The sequence below is a fragment of the Peromyscus californicus genome, unplaced genomic scaffold (assembly GCF_007827085.1).
Source record: "Peromyscus californicus insignis strain IS unplaced genomic scaffold, ASM782708v3 Scaffold_20__1_contigs__length_68692818, whole genome shotgun sequence".
In the NCBI taxonomy this organism is placed as follows: domain Eukaryota; kingdom Metazoa; phylum Chordata; class Mammalia; order Rodentia; family Cricetidae; genus Peromyscus; species Peromyscus californicus.
In genome coordinates this window covers 30801556-30822039 of record NW_026294503.1, presented here as the reverse complement: position 1 = coordinate 30822039, position 20484 = coordinate 30801556, and the positions used below count along the sequence as shown (strand labels likewise).

At 38.8% G+C, this 20484-nt stretch overlaps 1 long non-coding RNA gene across 1 annotated transcript; it reads right to left on the bottom strand.

Annotated features, from left to right (window-relative positions):
- Positions 1-817: 817 nt before the first annotated feature.
- On the bottom strand, positions 818-11422 carry LOC128116562 (uncharacterized). The gene is made up of 2 exons (XR_008220511.1): positions 10153-11422; positions 818-3236 (listed from the first exon to the last, which is right to left on the bottom strand). It is a non-coding gene; the product is annotated as an uncharacterized LOC128116562 (long non-coding RNA).
- Positions 11423-20484: the final 9062 nt, after the last annotated feature.

Genomic DNA, 20484 nt, shown 5'->3' with positions numbered 1-20484 from the left:
TTTAGTCTGAATTCTTTGTGTCTCAACATCACAGAGACATCTACATAGAAAAGACAGCCCTGACACAGCCTGGACTCCTGGTCAGACTATACCTAGAAGCATATTTGCTTGTCTCCCACCTGGAATCATCTTAAAGTTTATATTTTATGCTGAATTTTCTTTCTTTTTTTTCTTCCTCCTTTCCTTCCTCTATCCTCCCTCCCTTCCTCCCTCTCCCCCCATCTCTTTCTTTCTTTCTTTCTAAGTCATCAGATTTTGCCAAAGTCAGTCCTTTTCATTTCTGATAAACTAATGTGTCCTAAATTTTCCTTTACCCTAGGGGATGTGGACATTACCAACTCTAACCAAATTAGAGTCATCAGCTAATGCTCACATACACAAGAGTGTTCTTCCTCATCCTCTTCTCTATCATGAGAATTCCTGTCTAAACTTCAAGCTCCTGCTCAGATATCACTTCCTCTGTAGTGTATTTCATGATTGCCTTAGACAGTCTCAATGTGGATCTCACTTTAACTACAGATCTTGTGGATATCTGATGCATCATGTCTCTGTATCCTTCCATCAATACTATAAACTCATAGGAGAACTCTGGTTCAACTTTCTTAACATTTCCTAATACATAGAAAATTTCAGAAATAAATTTGGGGTCCAGAGATATAAGAATATGCATCTATAATAAGATGTTCCTCCCAACCTCCACTTGCCTAGATGCCATGGACTGGCCCATCGGGGGTACCACAACTGTAGGAGAACCAGGACTTGGGTAGTCAGGAAGGCAAGGATTCGGCGAATGACAGACAGACAACACACTCAGAAGTGGTTTGAATCTGTTGCAATTTTACTTCTGCAAATCAGTAGTTTATATACAGAAAAGAAAACTATCAAGTCATACAAGGAACAACAAGAACTTGGCAATAATTCAATTACATCATCTTTAAAAAACAGCAAGTACATAATTATTAATCGGTGCTAGACATATCCCTTCACTCACAAGAACTTTATGACCCAAAGAGCAGTCTGTGTTTTTTAAACTTAATACAGTCCCCAGATTTGTGTAGACTTCTTGCAGTTGTAGCTGTGTCCTTTATCTTATCTCAGCAGTTTTTTAGTTTATTATACGTTTTTACTTTTTTGGTTTTCATGACCCACTTAGCCAATTTGGATGCTGTAGACCCGCTCTAAGTCTTTCTTCAGTTCTTCCACCACATATCTCTTTTAACATAAAACCTTTTTGCCTGCTGGAATATGGACTCTTGTACTTTTTCACCTGTAAGGGGAAGGGGTTCTGCTGTAGTCCTTAAGTTTCCCATGCTGAACTTCCTCAACAGAGAGGCCCATCATCTGCCTCCTATGAGATAACGTTTTCTACCATAAGCCACTTTAGTTGGAATTCTTAAAGGATTCCTAGTGGGTGAGTGTTCATTCCCTAGAAGTGCCTGAACCTTTATACTTTCTTTATCTAGCGGCTTGGGGTCTTTAAGAAATAGCTCACTCTGCTATATCTGGTTAAGATCCATGTTCAGCTTCCCCTTTCCTCCATAGTTCACAACCCGAGCATTCATTAATTTTGGCTGTGCTTCATAGATTAATTAGAACATTATCAGAAAAGCAGTTATACAGAATCCATAGCCCAGGGAGCTCATGATCTGTGAAGTACATCTTCTCTGAGAAGGAAGCATAATGCAGGCACTCTGCCAGGGACCTCCAGGGAGCTTAGTCCCATGGGACACGTATCTCCCGTCCGCTGCTATTGACATAATTGTTAATGTCACACGGACGACACTGGAGTTGGTGTGGCACCTAGAATTTTCTATTCGAACATATTTAATACTGCCATTCAAAACCAGGGAAATGATAGCAGGAGGGTATAAGACCTCAATCAGGAGAAACATGTTTTGTTTGTCTTCATCTCTATTCAGCAACACACTGAAGAGCATTGATAATAGAGTGTTCACATTTCAAACTTGCAGAGAGTAAATTTTAAATATTCTCATGACAAAACATGTTCATTATTTGAGGTAACTGACAGCTATGCTTACTAGCTTGGTTTCATTGTCCCACAATGTGTCTATAAATCATAACATCACTTTGTGTCCCAATATGCAGAATATAATTAATAATAGAATACATTTGAGACTTGCTAAGACAATAAATTTTAAATGACTTCATAGCAAAATATATCCAACATTTGAGATGACAGATATGTTAACTAACTTCTTTCTTTATTATACATTAAATTCATAAATCATAATGTCATTTTTGTCCCATACACTTATACGATTAAAAATTGTCAACTTCAATAAAAATAAATAAAATGTTACAACCATCAGAATAAACAATAGCAATGACAAGGGAAGCAGGCTGAAATGAGATTGAGAATAATATGGAAATGAGAAAAATCAATGTAGACATGCAATAGGCTTGCCATTAAAAAGAGTATTTAAATTAGATTAATTTCATTACTTAAAATGCAAAGAGTAATTGCGAAAGTAACTTTGAAAACAACTTAAGAGCTCGTTTGTGTGAGAAATAAAATTTTCATAACAATGGCTCTCAGGACACAACAGGGGCCCCAAAAGATTTGTGTGGAACTCAGTCCATGGCTGTTGGGTGAAAAGTAACCACTTGGGAACATGATCTTCAGAGGTTTCTTTGTTTTGGTCTTTTAGTTTATATACTTCTTAACTCACCTGTCAACTGCTCTACCCAGTTGAGCATTACAAAACTCTAGTGGCTGTGTCTTCATTGGCTCCAGCCAGTGTTACAGCTGAAAGGCTGAAACAGGAAACATTTCTTTACTCACAGTTCTAAAAGTTGAGAACTTTGAGGTCAAGACAGATTCAGTGTCTTTGGAGGTCCATTTTTCTGGTTCTGACAATAGAAGAGAATTAAGCTCCTTGGGATCTGCTTTATAAGGGCACTAATCCCTCCCTTCAGGGCTCCACACTCCTATCTCATCATCTCCCAGAGAGTCCTCCTCCAAATACTACCTATCACTCTGGGGCTTTCAACATGTGGATTTAGAGAGGAAACAAAGACCACATAGCACAGTGAGAAAATATTCATTTCTTAAATTCTTTATAAAAACAAATGATCACAGAGGGCAGTCACTATGGGCTTGAAATGAAGAAACAAGGAAAAGGGTGATGAACATGGGATTGGACGATTCAGCTTCCTCCATCTGTGCAAAGCAGGAAACAATGGTCTTCCTGTTTATGTCTGTTATTCTCTCTCCCCTTTAAATTGAAAAATAAATAAATAAATAAATAAATAACTACTTTTGCATAAGGTGAAAACAATTAAGTAAGGTAAAATGGTAGGTTGGTTCTGGGTCTTTTTTCTAAATTTTTTTTTTTGTTTTAAAGTGGAAAAGATGATTATTGGTTCTATTATCTAGTTTTAAATGAACGCTTATGAAATTCCTAATATTATATCTTAGTGAACTTTAATTCTGATAAAACCCCAGCACAAATTTTTCAGTCTTTACTCCACTCTGTAAATGCATTTATCCACAAGGGCTAGTCCTATACCTAGCCATCATACCAGCAGAAACCCTAAACTTATCACAATCCCACTGTGGTCTGCATGTTTACGGACCGACCTCTGGTCTGAGATCCATGGTCTATTCCTCTACCCTTTTCATATCAGACACATTAAAGATCAAATGAAACTGGTATCTTAGGGAGCCTTGCTCTGATTTTGTTCTTCTTCCAGTCTGTTGTAATTTCCTAGGTATGGATTGTTTCAAAGTGCTTGCCTCAAAGGTTATCTGGTAACACAAGAGAAGTAGACAATAGACACATGTTTTATGTCAGAGTGGTCCAAATATTAAAATGTGCATTCTACACACAGATCTCTAAATGATGCCATTCAGTAAACAAGCACAGTAGCATATAGTAGTGTGAGAGGACCAAGTTGTGCGATACGAGGGCCACACTGGGTAGCTGGACCTGTCTGACTTTATTTTCACTGTGCATTTTATACCATACATAAATTCTCATGCTACAGCCTTCCTCTAAATTGCCTGTCTCTGTCACCCACTGTCTTATTGACCACAGTTTTTTCCCTTAGGATTTATTTATTTTTAGTTTTAAAATATTTTTAATTTTAAAAAATTAAAATATGATTACATCATTTCCCTTCTTCCATTTCTAGACAAGGACCACTGTAGAAAACCACAACCAATCAAAATGCTGAATTGGCAAACCCACTTCCAATAGATACATCTACAAAGCACTTCTGCACCAAAGGGCCAGGGAACATCACAGAAGAGGGACCTAAAAGACGGCAAGAGCCAGTGGATGAGAGAGCTTGCTATGCGATTTTGTCACCCGGTAATATCAGAAGCTATACCCACAAAGTCTCATCAACTTGAATGCTCAAATGTGAACTGAACAAGGACAATGCTAACGGGAAAAGCCCACAAGGCCTCAACCCTACGCAAAGAACTACAAGCAACTGCGAAAAGCTGGGAGTGGCAGAAGTAGTCTTCCCTGGGGAAGGTTATACCAATTGGTTTTCCAGTGCCAAATGGTGAGTCCTGAAAACATATGTATAAGTAAGATCATATGGACTAAGCAGGTTATATTTAGGAGTATGTCTACATAAACATATATCCATGCCGAAACAATTAGTGAGAAAAAGAAGCCATGGATTTGAAGGAGAATAGGGAGGGGCATATCAGAGAGTTTGGGAAGAGAAAAGGGTGAGGAGAAATGGTATACTTTATATATATGTATATATATAATTTTCCCTCTTACCTTTCCTCCTTCCAACCTTCCCTATGTATCCCCCTTTGCTCTTTCTCTCAAAGTCATTGTCTCTATTTCTTTAACAACAGTTACATATATATAAAACCTAGTTTTAGTTGCAAATATATTCCTAACTGTATAAACACAACCTACTCGACAGTTTCTTCACTAAATTTCCTATGGTGCTGGGGTTGTAAACTGCCTCTTGACTTCTTTGACTGAAGCCCAGAGACATTTGACTTATCTTGCTACTCATTCTCAATGATTTGGAAGTGACTTTTACACTCTTCAGTCACTGGTCATGTTCTTGATATGAATGCATAGTAGCAAATATCATGAGCTTCCCTCCAAACCTATGTTTGATGATTCAGGTACAGTACAAGTGTGGCTGAGAACTGTCCACACATGGGGGATGCTAAGCCTGCATGTAGTCACCTTCCTTTTTCCAGGCTGTCTACACCACCAAATGCCCAGATAGGAGACAGAGTAAACATCCTCCAAAACTTCAGGCTGTGGCTATCAAATGGTTACTTCAGACCCATTTTGCTAGAATGCCAACATACAATAGACTCATTGTGCTGTTGGAAATGAGCGATGGATCATCTGGATGAGTTGGGTAATGGCCCTGATGTTCACAAAAGATTCTCTTCCATTTCATATGAGTACAAATAAAAATTAATCTGATACACAAGTAGGTATCACTCTTTGCCTAATCTTGACAGAAAGTGGTCATATATTAAAGTTGTGGTTCAAGTCATAGTGGCCAAGAGCTCTGGCCTTGTGATCTCCAACATTTACACTCCAAGCTCAACTACAAAGGAAAGGGACAGCATTCATTGTTCTAATCTTTCCTTGTATTTCCTCCAGGGAGGTACCATACAGGATCCTGAGAAGTTGATCCCAGTGGGGGAAAATTTTAAATGGAAAGCAAGTAAATCTGAGTAAAGACAAGAATAAATTATAGAGCATGCTGTATTGAACAATACCCGCCTCTTAAGTCTCCTTCAATACTGATTCATTCCTCTTTCCAGCTCCTGGGAAAGCAGATAGTGCCAACTTGCCTTGCTCTCTAGAAATTGCCTTCAGCCAGACAGATGTACCATGACAAAGACTACATACCTTCATAGGCAGCCTATATCCAATAACTAGTCTGTGCAGAAAACTTGGGTTTCTTGCTTCAGATTGGGATAACCCTGAAGAATCATCCTGTCTGTAGTGCTCACACACTGTGGACTGTGTTCTCTGTATTTACTGGGTGAACTTCCCCATCTGTTGAATCCAACCATTCCTCACATCCTTACAATGTATTCTCAAACTAACTCCAGCACATGTTACCAGATGTGTTTCTAGGAAACCACGTAAGACTCATCTATCTATAGTATGTCTGTTCACTTCTTTAGCAATTTCAGTATTGACATTATATTTTTCTTTATTATCCAACTCTCCCTTTCAATTATTTGCCCAGTATATGAATTCACTATGACTTGTGGGGTTGTATCTCTCTATTCACCACCATGAGAATGTTTTCTCTGCTTATTAGGTATATGACACTGTTTATTCCCTCGTAACTCTTCAGCAATTCAAATATCCCCCTTAGAGAGAATAGATTGATTTTTGCATGGTTATGTGACATAAGATATTCTTACACTTTCTCTAGATCATTCTTTGGGAATTGAATGGGGTCACCTAAGACCACTGGAAGACATAGATATTTACATTATGATTCCACAACAGTATCAAAATTGCAATAATGAAGTATAAATGAAAATAATTTTATGGCTGGGGGTCACCACAACATGAAGATTCATACAAAAGGGTTGCAACATTAGGAAGGTTGAGAACTATTGCCCTAGATGAAGGTTCTGGCTTAGGTGAGTGGTCTACGAAGTGTGTCTGCTACAACCTTTGGTAACTGTAGCATGAATCTTAAAGGATCTTATTAATGAAATCAAACCTGAGGCCAGTTATTGGAGTGAATGCTGGAAGATCAGAGAAGCAGAACAAGCCACAGCTTCCTCACCTTGCCAATTCCCCAGTTGATCTTGTTTCCTCAGACTGGAAGCCTCTGAGTCCTCATCCAAATGAATCTCAGCTGAACTGTGCTGCTCAAAGCCTAAAAGCTTAACCAGCTAAAAGCTTCTAGTTTCTGGTCTTCATGCCTTATATACCTTTCTGCTTTCTGCCATCACTCCCTGGGATTAAAGGCTCACTTTCTGGGATTAAAGTCATGAGTCACCATGCTTGGCTGTATCCTTGAACACACAGAGATCCAGGTAGATCTCTGCCTCTGGAATGCTAGGATTAAAGGCGTGTGCTACCACTGCCTAACCTTTATGTTTAATATTGTGGCTGTTCTGTTTTCTGACCCCAGATAAGTTTATTAGGGTGCACAATATTTTGGGGAACACAATACCACCACAGGTAACTGCTGTTGTCCTCTGCTGGATCAAGATTGTGGCTGAGCAGAATGCTCCCACATACTGTTCCTGCAATTCTTCTGAAATATCTTAAGGCCTGGGACTCTGATGCTCACAGCAATTAGCAAATAAAAATATTAGGCACCTCACTAAGTTTCAATTTTAGATAAACAAATAAGATTTAAAGATGGATATTCATCTTATACTGCATAGAATTCCTTGCAATCTTTGGAAACATGAAGTGAAAATTGTTCTTCATTTATACCAAATTCAAACTTAACTGGGTATTCTGCATTTTAATTGAATTCTTTTTTTTTTACTATTTTTGAAATTGCAATATAATTACATCATTTCTCCCTCAATATGAAATGTGTATAAAATATTGTAGAACATTCACCATAATGTTCACATTTCTGGATTTGAAGACAAATCATTAAAAAACAACACTCCTCTGCTTATTGGTTGTACAGATACAATCTAGTTGTTCAAATTTGCTTAGCTCTCAGGTCCTTAATGTATAAAATGGGTAGCATCTGGACATACCTAGATCCCTGGTCTTGAGAAGGATCAGACATGGTGACAGGGCTGGAGAAGTATGTGAGTGTCAAAGCACTCACATAGTATGCAGGAGATTTGATTTTATCCTGGTGTTCACCTTCCAGTACCATGGGAAGCACTTCATGCAATGTAAATACACAGAGTACCTAAGCTGACCAGGAAGAATCAACTAGAAACTATCGCTTTGGTCCAATGGCTACACGCATTTTGAAAGCTTTTGATTTATGTTATCAAAACGCTCTTTAAAAGTCTACAGCCTATTTCCCTCTAGTGGATGTGAAAGTCTGCATACTCTCCAAAACCAATGCCAGATTTTATTAACTCATTTCAGCAATTAGCATGGTAGTGATTTTATCAAGTACGCTTGATAAAATCCAACATTCATGGTCTAAACTTCCAAGGGAGTGCTATCTTGAAAAAATAATGACTCTATTATCAAGAACTGAAAATCTAGACTGCTTCACAGAGTAAAATCATTCTGATGCAGCAAAGTTTACTCATCAAATGTGCTACTTCCTCCTCATACTCCAGCAAAGGTCAAGGTTAAATTACCCTACTTTTTGTCACCCTTTAAAGTGAGCTGACTCCTTGAAGATTAGCTCGTGAGAATTGTACTGAAAGGGAAGTAGAAGTAGTTCATATGCTGAGAGAAAGGCTGTTCTGCAGAATCCCTTCCATCAACCATCTCAAAGCCTTTAAGAAAGTCAATAAACTTCTCTGAGGCTCCACCAACCATGAAATTCAGACTCGTCATCCCTCAGGCTGGCCAGTCTCAGACAATCTCTGAATCTACAGTTTGAGGTTTAATTACTCATAAGAATTCAACTAAGTCATGTGTCAGATTGGCTTGTGTTTTATGCAGTCCAATGTTTTACCAGAAGTGAGTAGCAGGAGTGCCTTTTAGAATGTTTTGTTCCCTCATTCCTTCATGTATTATTTATCCTCCTCAAATTTTTAGTAGACAGTAAAAAATAACTGACAGAAGTCATTATGAAAAAATAATTGGGACAATAAAACAAGTGCCAAGACTCATAAAGAAACCAACAGTGTTGCTAAACAAAATTATTACAGTATAATGGTCGATGCGCCATAAAAAAATAGTGTGATGAACTGGGATAGTTGTTCATCTTAAAATGCAACCCAAAAAACCCTATTTGCCAAGGGGGCAGGAAATGGTACATTTCCATTTTTTCCTCAGCACAAAACTCAAAAGTGTACATTTAAAATAACACTGTGACATCATTGGATTGGCATACACCTATGTTATAGCAAATGTCAAGGTTCATGACATCTCTCTGACATCCTGACTGTCTCAGGATGTTCACTCAACTGAACATGATATAAATGCAGCATGTGGCACCACCAAAGAATGTTGAAGTTGCTTTACATTTTCAGTATATTCCACCTTTGGGGGCATTGATCTCTACCTGTACTATCTAGAACAGTGACCATTAGTTGCCTACGCCTGGTGAGCAATTGTGACATGATTGTTTGAGACTGACCCCAGGGTACAATATGCAATAAACACCAGAGAAAGTCATATCTAATTACAACTGTCTGTCTGTCTGTATCTGTGTGTGTGTGTGTGTGTGTGTGTGTGTGTGTGTGTGTGTGTGTTACTGAGGATTGAACCAAAGCCTTGAGCACGGTAGGCAAGCCCTCTACCACTGAGCTCTATGTCTTGTCCCCTTTATTCATTTTTTTTATTCTAAGAAGTGTTCTTAATAAGTTTCCTAGGTCAGTTTTGAATTTGTACATCTCCAGTTTCACCCTTCAGAGTAGCTAGTATTTCAGACCTGCCCCACTAGGCATGATTTAAATTACAAATTTTATATTAATTATAGTGTTAATACTTTTTTACAGTTCTGTGCTAATATGTTATTAAAATTTATTTCACATAAATCATTTTCATTTTAAAATATGGCTACTATAAATTAAAATTACATATGTGACTTTCATTTATAGCTCATAGTCAATAAGAAGAATAGAGAACGTTGTGGGTCATATTTTAATAGTATAACTGTTGCACAAAACAATCTCACTAAGACACTGTTTTCAGACTTCAAGGTTCTGAGTCATCTGGCCTGTTAAAAACAGTCATTCCACTTGTCTATATAATGATAATAATCCGTTATTTAGAGACCAGAAAAAGACTACACTAATATAGGATAAGCCTGAACTCTAGCCCCTTTATCTGCTACACTTCATTCTCTTATTGTGTTCCATTTCAACCTCTTAGACCTGATTATTGAAAAGCTGATGAAGAATTCACGTGAACACCATCCATACCAACTAATTCAGCCTCCACTATAATCTTATGATGAAGTTACTATTGTAACTATATTTATTGAGTATAAATTGTAGAAGCAAAGAACTTGCCAAAGGTGGAATAGTTATGAAATCTAAAAGATGTGATTTGAACTTACTTGTTTAGCTCGTGAATCCATGCATGAAGATTCTGTGGCAAATCACCTTCTAAGTATTTGTATTTCTGCCCATTGACCTGGGCTGCTCTCAACCTTGATCAGAGAAATATCTTTTTGCGGTGGACGGCAGTCATTGCAGAGATGCATAACTCATCAGGTGCTGAGAATGAGAGACTGGGTGCTCAGCCTTAAACAGAATATCTAAACAGAGCCACCACCAAGGTGCAGAGAAAAGCCTGGAAGTAGAGGCAGAAAGAATGAGAGAGCTGATAGATAAAGAGGAATATTATGAGGTGCTGTCTTCTGGACATGACAGTCTGTCTCACTCAGGAATTGACAGCTGTCATGGTTGCATACACAAGATCAAACCATCTAAAACTCTGGCATAGATAAGGTAGATGATCTGCAGGCCCCACCCCTGACTGAGGAGCTATTGGCAATGGATAATCACAGAAAGAAGAAGAATCATTTTATTTTTAGGGTGTAGTCACTGAATGGTTTCCCACACTACAGTAATTGCTCCATATTCATGCACCAGGCATCACTAACTGAACTTAGTCAATTATATTTTAAAGATATGGATTTATGAGGGGAAGTATGGGGAAGTATAAGGAGGAAGTTACAGAGAGAAATGAAGGGTATATATGATCATATTGGGTTGTACATGCCAACAAATTTTTCAAAGAAAACATTTTTAAATCTTGTGACACCTGGGGCAGTACTGGTGAGCAATGCTAGAGCATTATCGGCGTCCCTTGTTATGTGCTATAGGGAAGCACATTGTCATGGAGAATTTCAAAACAATAACACACCTGGCCAAATGTCAGCCTGTGTTTATTGTCAACATACACCGACAATTGTGAATTATGTCAATGAACTAATACATTATTCCCTAAATTTAGCGCTTCAAGTTCTCAACAATTGATTTGATGATCATTGGATTTTATGAATGTGTGCATGGGTTTCAAATTAGTGCATTCCTTTTGTCTATTAATAAAATAAGAATTAATTTGGAGATATCTCAGTTCTAAAATAGATGCCTGATGTAGGTAGGTCTAGCTGCACACAGCGATTCTGACAATAAGTTTATAATCACTGGGAACCATTCAAACTTACCTTGGATGCAGATGGAGGTTTTTTTTCCCACCCTCTGTGGTAGTACACAGTCCTACATTCAACCAATGGATAAAAATCCAAAAAACAATGATATCACATTCCTGGCAAAGATAGCATTGGAGTTACTTCAATATGTCACCCTAGGTGACCAGGAAGTATGAGTATTTATTTTTATTTAGTTGAATTATTTATTTTTATTGTAATTTTCCTTTACTCTTGAGGACTTCATACACATATTTAGTGAAATATGATCATACCCACCCTCCATTTCCCTCCTTTAACTCCCCCAACACGGATTCCTCCCAACTTCATGCCCTTCTTTTTATAACCCATAAGTCCAACATGCATAGATATCCTAAATGAGACATTATCATCATCAACACTAGCCTACCACCAAAGTTCAAGGAACATCAAGAAAAAGGATGTAAAAAGAGTATAAGAGCCTGAGGATGGTGAGGAAGGTTGTGAAATGCTGTCTTCAGAACATCACCTAGCATTGTACTCATGAACTAACAGAAGCTGTGGTTACCTTACAAGACCAGCACAAGATCAAGCCAGGCAACACAGAGGAGGTGCTGTCCAGGTCCCACCCCTCACCGGGCATCTATTGACAGCTGATAACCACAGTGGAGAGGGAGAATCATTCCTTTTTGAGGGTGTTCTTTCTGATAGATTTCCCTGTGGCACTGTATATGACTATTTTTGTTCAGAGTTTCAAACAATAAACACTGTGGACTGTAAAGTGGAGTATTTTTATTTGGCAAGTTCACATTTCAGTTCACCCACGGAACATGCTATTCCGTTTCATGATTATTGCTCTAGATACTGCTCTACAGAGCAAAGGGGCACTGAAACCAGATCTGCTTTGGCTGACTCAAGTACCCACTGTGCTAGATTTGCCACTTGACTGATTTTCTAGGGACAAGCAGTCTCTCTCCCTGATCTAAAAACACTCCGTTTTATGACCGGATCAACTCTCTCATTCTATGTATTTCTGAATCAGCTTGGAGAGCCTGTAATCCTTCTGCAAAATGAAGCATAGAGAGAAAGTGAAGAAATTCGTCTCTGCCAGGACCCCACAACTATGATCTTCATTTTATTCTGATTGCCTCCCTGGGCCTTTCTGGACACATTTTTCAGAGTAAGGTCAGCAAGTCACTGTGACAGGTAAATTCTTCTTTCTGTCTAAAAGGAAGCCTAGCACCCTCCCAGCTTCATTTCTAAACAAACTCTTGTAGTTTCCCCAAATGTACCATGGTCTTCAGCTCTGTGACGTGTGTCTGCTCTTCCTTCTGACCAAAGAAACAACCCACTTTCTCAGTCTTTGACATACTTCATCTTCTAGAAAAACCCCACCTCATTCCTTAGGTGCCACCTCACACACAAATGAGAGGTCTCTTAACTACTCTTACTGCAATCTCCACATGACCTGTCTGAACATCTGCTTCCCTTTATCCTGCCTTAAAAGCATCTTAGAAAAGCTCAAGAATTACTTTCTCTGCCTTGTTTATGTAACTAAGAGCCTAGGAACAAGGTCTGTTTTTTTTAACTATGATCTCAATAAACATTTAACTAACAAATGTGTTAATGAGATCTACTCTCTGATGGTTTAAAGTGGAGCCTCCAAGAAAGCCATCCTTCAATAATAAAAGTAGACTAGGATTGTAATTGGCTAGTGCAGTAGCTCTTTTATCCCAAGACTCACATGACCTGAAAATTATGGATGATGCATATGCTTCCTTGATTTTTCTCAATAATATATCAGTTCATGCTTTCTCAGGTCACATACTTTTTGTGCCCTTTCTTGAGACTTAGTGAAGTGCTGTTTCTACCAGTCAAATGTCCCCACCCATGTAAGAATAATTCTCCCGTTCCCTCTCTTACAATCTTAGTAATAATATTATGTACTTACTTACTTGGGTTTCCAGGATTATATAATTCAACAACTAGTAAGTGTGGTCTTTGTAGCAGTTAATCTTCATTGGTAACTTGAAGACACACCTTTTGGCATGTCTTTGAGGGTATTTACACAAATTTTTAACTGAGAGATAAAAACCCATCCCGACTGTACAGGAACTGGGATCCTGGACTGAGTAACACAGGCAAAAGGGGAAAGGAACTGGGTACCCACATTCATCTTTCTCTGCTTCCTGACTATGGACATAGTGTTACCAGCTGCTTCCCATTCTCAATGCCATGCCTTGCACATTCTTTAACTGTGAGCCAAAATAAATTCTTCCTTCCCTCGGATTATTTTTTAAAGTATTTTGTCTTAAACAAGAAGAAAACTAATACAAGTGATATATTTATAGTAGCCAATATCATCTGAGTTTTCTCATTTGGATAAAAGGAGAATTATTTCTGAGTAATTGTGGCTATTGGGTAAAGTACAAGTACAGAAAGCAAGAGATGGGTTATTTGTATTTTCCATGAAGGCTGAAAAACCTCCACCTTGTGGTTCTCTCTTTCCCTCTTTACAGAGAAAGACAGCAACCCTCTTTACTCACCAGATTGTCGTGTAAGTCGATAAGGCTTTTCTGTTAAAATAACCTGCAAATCACATATTACAAGGGTCCTTATTATCCCCACAATAGAAAATTATAAAGAAATTATTTGGGCATTATATAGTATTGTGTAAAAACGTTTTTATTGTGGTAGGAAAAAAGATACAGTAGTTGCTTTAGTAACATTATTAGTAGAGAAAAGCTCACTAAATTTTCTTTGTAAAACTTAATTATGAGAAAAGATGAATTTTACTGTGGAAAACATTAAATGTTAAACCCATGGGAAATGTCTAAACAAAATCCCATTAAAATTCTAATAGGCAACTTGAACTTGCTTCTGATAAAAACTTTTCCTTGATGGTGAATTTTATGCTTGAATTGGCCACACACAATTCCTGATTGATAATTTTTAATTAAGTTTTTGTTTAAGTTCTTGGAATAACAACAACTAAAAATTGTCTTTCTATGCATAGGTGATCCTAAAAAGTTAAAATAAAAAATGCAACATCTGTAATGAAACTTAGAGAAGATCCCTCTCTCTCTCTCCTTCACTGGAGAAAGTAGTAAAGAAATGAACACTTTCCTTGGGATGGTGTGAATGGTCTTCAAATGCCACTAGATGATTTCATACACAGTGTTTCAAGACCACCAGGAAGCTCTCCTCTGGACATACAAGGATTATTAAGATGATTAACCTCTGCAGTTAGTTCAGAGCTCATTAACTGCAAATACAACAGAAATAGCAAATACTTCTGACCATCGAGCTCTAGGCTGCCCCTGGGGTATACCTTCCAGACCACGCAGGAGCAGCCACCCTGCTCTCCATCACTCAGAGGGTTTCTATAACAGTAACTTACATTTTTCATCTACTCGAGTCTGGTCCACAAAAGGCAGGACAGAGTTCCATGACTGCTCCTAGTTCACATTTCACAGTAGAACCCAAAGAGCCAGATGTGCTTGATCCTGACTATATTTGACCTCAACCACCAGGTTCTGTGTCTTTTGCCAAGACACCTAGGAATCATCAAGCCAGTGGCCTGGGGATCATGCTCTCTCCATAAAGCCCTGATGGATAACACAGATGTCTCAGTAATCCCCTCATTCAAAATATGGACTGGAGGATTTGAGCTCTGTTCCATAGATGGGAATTCCTGCCTGCTTCTATAAATTCATCCCTGTACTAGTCAAAAGCTTATGCCTCTGGAGATCACAGGCCCTAGTGCGGAATCTATTGTGTCATTTTGCTAGATGGTCTTGGTGTCAAACAGCTTTCTAAATAGTGATGCTTATTTCCATAGACCTAGATTGCTCTCAGCCGTGGTCAGAGAAGCACCTCTATAGAGCAGGCAGCAGTCAGTGCAGAGGTTCATAACTGGTCGAAGTGTTAAGACTAAATGACTATGAGTGTTCATCCCTAAATGACACATCATTCTGAACTCCTCACCAAGGTTCAAGGAACTTCAAACAAGAGGAAATAGAAAGTAAAAGCCAAGATAGGTAAGAGTGTTGTGAAATTCTGTCTTCTGGACAGGAAATGGATATTGCACTCATTAACTCACAATGGCTGTGGTTACCTGCAAAAAAATCAAGTTAGCCAAAACTCCAGCATGGATGGGGAGGAGCCCAAGACCCCAGCCCAAACTGAGGAGCCATTAATAGATGATCGCTGCTGGGAGGAGAACCATTCTTTTCAGGACATGTGCCTACTGGTAGGTTTCCCATGCTCCATGCTCCGGTGGGTGACCCTGCAACCATGCACAGATGAGTGGCATGAGCTGGACTTAATGGGTTCTTTTATTTTAAAAATGAGGAGCATATGAAGTTAGGGCAGAGATGGAGGGAGAAATGGGGGCAGATATGACCATATTTTATTACATGCATATATGAAATCCTCAAAGAATGTCTTTTTTAACTGTGGACTGTAAACGTCTGACTTAGGAAACTTTCTTATGTACAGTACAGAGGAAAGCAAAGAGTATGTGTACATAAGAGATATACAACCCAGGATAAGCACATGGGGAAGGGGGTGGCATAATCATAACACCCTTGAACGTGAGTTCCTTCTGCCTCAGGCCTTAGTGCTGAGATAACAGGTGACAGCCCTCTGCCTGTCTGGTAAACAGGTCCATCCGACAGCGGCCTTGTCTGCTGCACAATAGAATTTACCTATATCCTCTGAGAACTTGTCTAAGCAGGGTGGAGATTTTAACTAATATAGACAAATCCGAGCTTTAACTTTAAAAGTGAACATAAGTCAAAAGAGCACTCTATATGTAGTCTGAAAACAATGACTCAAAGGTGCAATTTTATCCAAGTAACAACCCATAGGCAGATTAACAGGAATAAAGCTGATTCTCATTCCATAGCTCTCATCAGGTAATAAAGAGTTCTGCCTAATGCAGTCACTAGTTTTTCTTTGGTTGCATAATTATCAAATAAAAATCATGATTCATTATAAATCCCATCAATAAGTGGTTAAATATTTATTTGAATGGAAGAAACATCCTCTTTCTCCTATTTCCAGAAAAAAAACTGTTTGCTAACTCATACAATAAATACATCTTCCCTAACCCTCTGTTAATTCCCAGTGCCCCTCAGGCTCAGTTAAGGTTTATTTATATTACCTCTAATGTAAAAATGAACTCCAACCATAGGTATTTCAATTAATCTACTCATTTTAAGTATTCTGTGAGTTCAGGGTATTCCAAAGAAGACCTAAGGTCATTTGCTAAGGACCTCAATTATTTTTATCATTACTCCTCCCAAGCTGTTCCATGAACCTCCAAATGCATCTCTCCTTTAATGCATATCTTGTTTAAAAATCTTAAAAACACCCAAGTGGTCAACACACACAGTAAATTGAGAATCCTCAACATTGTTCATGACAGTCTTTTCTCAGAAATTCCAGTTGGCTTGTTGTTTCATTTGAACAATGAGATGAATAAGTAAAGGAACAACTGAATAATTTGAAGAGACTTTACTTTCCCTGATGTCTCCAAATTTCATAAATGATAGGTAGGATTACCTCTTCAGAAGGGAGAATGATAAAAATTAGGAGTAGGCAGACTTAGAGAGGGGACCCAGAGGGCAACCATTGCAATAATTTTCATAGTTCTGCAGTTCTACAGCCAGAAGAGAGCTCCTGTTTCTCATCCCCTTCTAAAAAAAAACCACCCTGTCTGGAGGCTATCCATGAGGATAGGGAGTTAAATTCCAGAAATGGATCCCATTTGGTGAACAGACTTGAAACTGCATCTCTAGATTTTCATGATGAAAATGAATTATATCTGTTCCCCAATTCTATCCCATCACCTAAGTCTAAATCATTGAAGACCTAAAAAGGAAAAGCCATTTTCTTCTGATAAAGAAAGTTCTAGTCAGAGTGGAAAGAGACCTAACATTCCATTGGGTTCCTCAGTCACCTGTCTAAGGGACTATCCCTCTGGAAGGAAGGGGTACGCTAAAGAGAAAGAAGGAATAATTTTTCTCCCTTTAATAAAATAATGTGCTTTTCCTTTACAGAATTCCTGCCCCAGGTTCAGCAAGTTACAGAGCTGTATTGTGCAGTGTTATACATTTCCCTACCTTTCTCTATTGCTCAAACTAGCATAACTTTTCCTTTTCTTCTTTTTACCTCTTTTCTAAGCATATTTTTCTTAACACTTGGGGCTTCACTTTTCTCTGAAGTTTTACTTCCTTCCATGTGGCTGCTTATCTGCCATGTGGCTGACCTCAGTGCTAGCTTAACTTGAACAGAATGGTTTTTTTTTTTTTTTTTCCTTCTCTTTTCTATTCTCCTTCTTTGGGCAACTGCCATGATTTACATATTGCCTGCCCTGGGTTTTCTTTTCAACTCCAGTAAAAATTGTCCTGGAGCTGAGAGAGAAAGAGGGAGAGAAAAAGAGACACAGAGACAGAGAGAGAGACAGAGCAAAGGAGGGAGGGAGGGAGAGAGGGAGGAAGGAAAGTAGAGAGAGAGAGGGAGGGAAGGAGGGAGGGAGAAAAGAAAAAGAAATACAGTAGAGCACTCCTGTAATCCCAGTACTTGGAAAGTAGATTTTGAGTTTGAGGCCAGTTTGGACTACATTATAAGATTCTAACTAAAAATAAATAAATAAATATAAACCCATAAAATAAATAAATATTATTTAAAAAGCCTGTATGCTTTACCACACCCAGCAAAGCTCACTCTCATCTATACAGTGAGGTTACCTGCTTTCTCAGGAGGTAACATCTGCACTGTGGACAGATTTTTGTGCTCTTCTGGTGACTAAGTAAACTTGAGGCACTGAGAATCTCCTTTGCTCAGTAATGGATGATATATCATGAGATTTAGGGCAGTTCAGCTTTAATTTGCAGGGTGTCCAAAATCTGTCAGTATTTTCCTTTCATGTGTCTAAGAGGATTTGGTTAAAGGATTCTCAGAGGCCCATTGTCTGACTATACAGAAAATCTTCATCTTCTAAAATTTGACAAGAATTTTTCCATAAGAGGAGCTTCCCCAAATGCATCTGAAGAGGAAGCTCACTGGGGTTAAGAGCACAAAGGTCTGCACATGCAAATTCTTTCTGTTCTTACACACACACACACACACACAAACACACACACACAGACTCATACACAGTATGCACACATTTTCTATAATAATTTCAGAAAATCTGACAGTGCTGAAAATCCTGTTAGACATCATTTTAACTCACCAGAAGCATGGGTTAGTGGGGGCAGCCTAGTGCTCTACCATCCAGTTATGTTGTCATATAATTGAGAAACAAGCCCAATTATATATAAAAGTTCTTGAGGCCCACCTACAGTAAAATATGGGCTCTATCAATATATAGGCAGAGGTATGAAACCTAGTTTCCACACCAAAGTTAATGGCATGATGTCTACAACAATAGCAGTAACAACTTACAAATAGTGAGCAGTGATGTGCACACAGTATTCCCTCTCTCTCTCTCTCTCTCTCTCTCTCTCTCTCTCTCTCTCTCTCTCTCACACACACACACACACACACACACACACACACACACACACACACACACACACATACACACACACATTTGCTGACAATTGTGAATGAGCACTCTTACTCTGTCTTTAGATAAGGATGCAGAATAAGGACTTTAGCGACAGGTCAAGTTAAGTCCCAGATGGACATCCTGCACATCCTATGAAGAGTCAAAGCCCATAAGCAGTGGTTCTCAACCTTCCTAACGCTGCTACCCTTTAATGAAGTGCCTCCTATTGTGCGGATCCCCAAGCATAAAATTATTTTCATTGCTACTTCATAACTGTAATTTTGCTGCTATGAATCGTAATGTAAATATCTGATATGCAGGATATCTGATAAGTGACACCCAAAGGACCACAGTCCACAGGTTGAGAACTGTTGCTCATAAGCAAAGTAAATGAGACTAGATCTGTGACAAATTGTCTAAACAGAAGAAAATTTCCCAGAAATACTATACGCTTTCAGAGACAAGAACCATGCTATAGTCTGCTGAGTGTTCTCTAATACACAGTAGTTAATAAACATTTTTTTGTATATGAGGTAAACATTAAACCACACGATCCCTAACCATGCCTCAGTGTCTGCATGGGGTACCCTGGAACCATGCCACCAGAGAAAAGATGGCATTCATAGTCCTGATCCAGCATGGCAGTCAGTCCCTTTCTCTCTTGTGGAAATGGGAAACCGGAATGGAAAGCCCAGTAGATTACAAAAGCCTTCAAGCTGATTTCTATTAATGAGTGTCTTCTGGAGAGCAATTGGTAACCCCAACAGTTAGAATTCTTAGTCAACCTGGTTTTCTAGCCTTCTGTGATTCACTGTTCATCTCTTCCTTTTGCTTTATGAGTTACATGATTTTCTACCCTCCCTACTTCTTATTGCCTTGAATTTTAGAGTCTTTTTCTATACTTTGCAGCCGTATAAACTTACCTTCTTAAAAATTAATCTCAGAAGATGTGAAGGACTGAGTGGTTGTACCCTGCTGAAACTCACAAGTGGAAGGCCTAATTAATATCACGGCCAAGGTGGTGGTAGTTGAAGGTGGTGCCTTGTGCAGACAAATAATCCATGGTCGTGAAACCCTCATGTACAGAATAAATGTCTTCATAAGAAGTATTTAAGAGGGATGATATCTCTCCTCCTGCCAAGGCTACAGCAAAGCAAGCCATCCACAATCAGGAAGAAGATTCCAACCAAAAGGCAAGCCATATTGCTACCCTGACATCCACAAATAGGAAAAATCCATGTCTGTTGTTTGACGGGTGTCTTGGAGAGCACAAAGTTGTTCATTAGAGTAGGTAGGGCAAAAGATGAGAAGAGTAATGACTGCATGTAGCTGGTGGCTGGGTCCTCAAACTGAGAGAGTGTGAGCATCCTCTGAAGCTTGTCTCACCAAACCGCAGCCAGTAAATTGATGAAAACAAAGTTGAAGCCAGGTATCCACTATTCATAGAGCAGCCATCTACTGTCTCTGTGTCATAACGCCATGGCAGAGATGTGAGAGGTGGCTGAGACCATATGGCTATCATTATCCATTCTTATAGAGGAATTTTGACAAGCCCTATTTAAAGATTTGCTTTTTAAAAAAGAAATACCCTTGAGCCCCACAAAGATAAAGGTTCTGCAGATCTCCAGAACACCCTGGAGCTCCCAGGGAACAAGTACCCCACATGGTCTAAAGTATCCTCTTCAAGATCATGG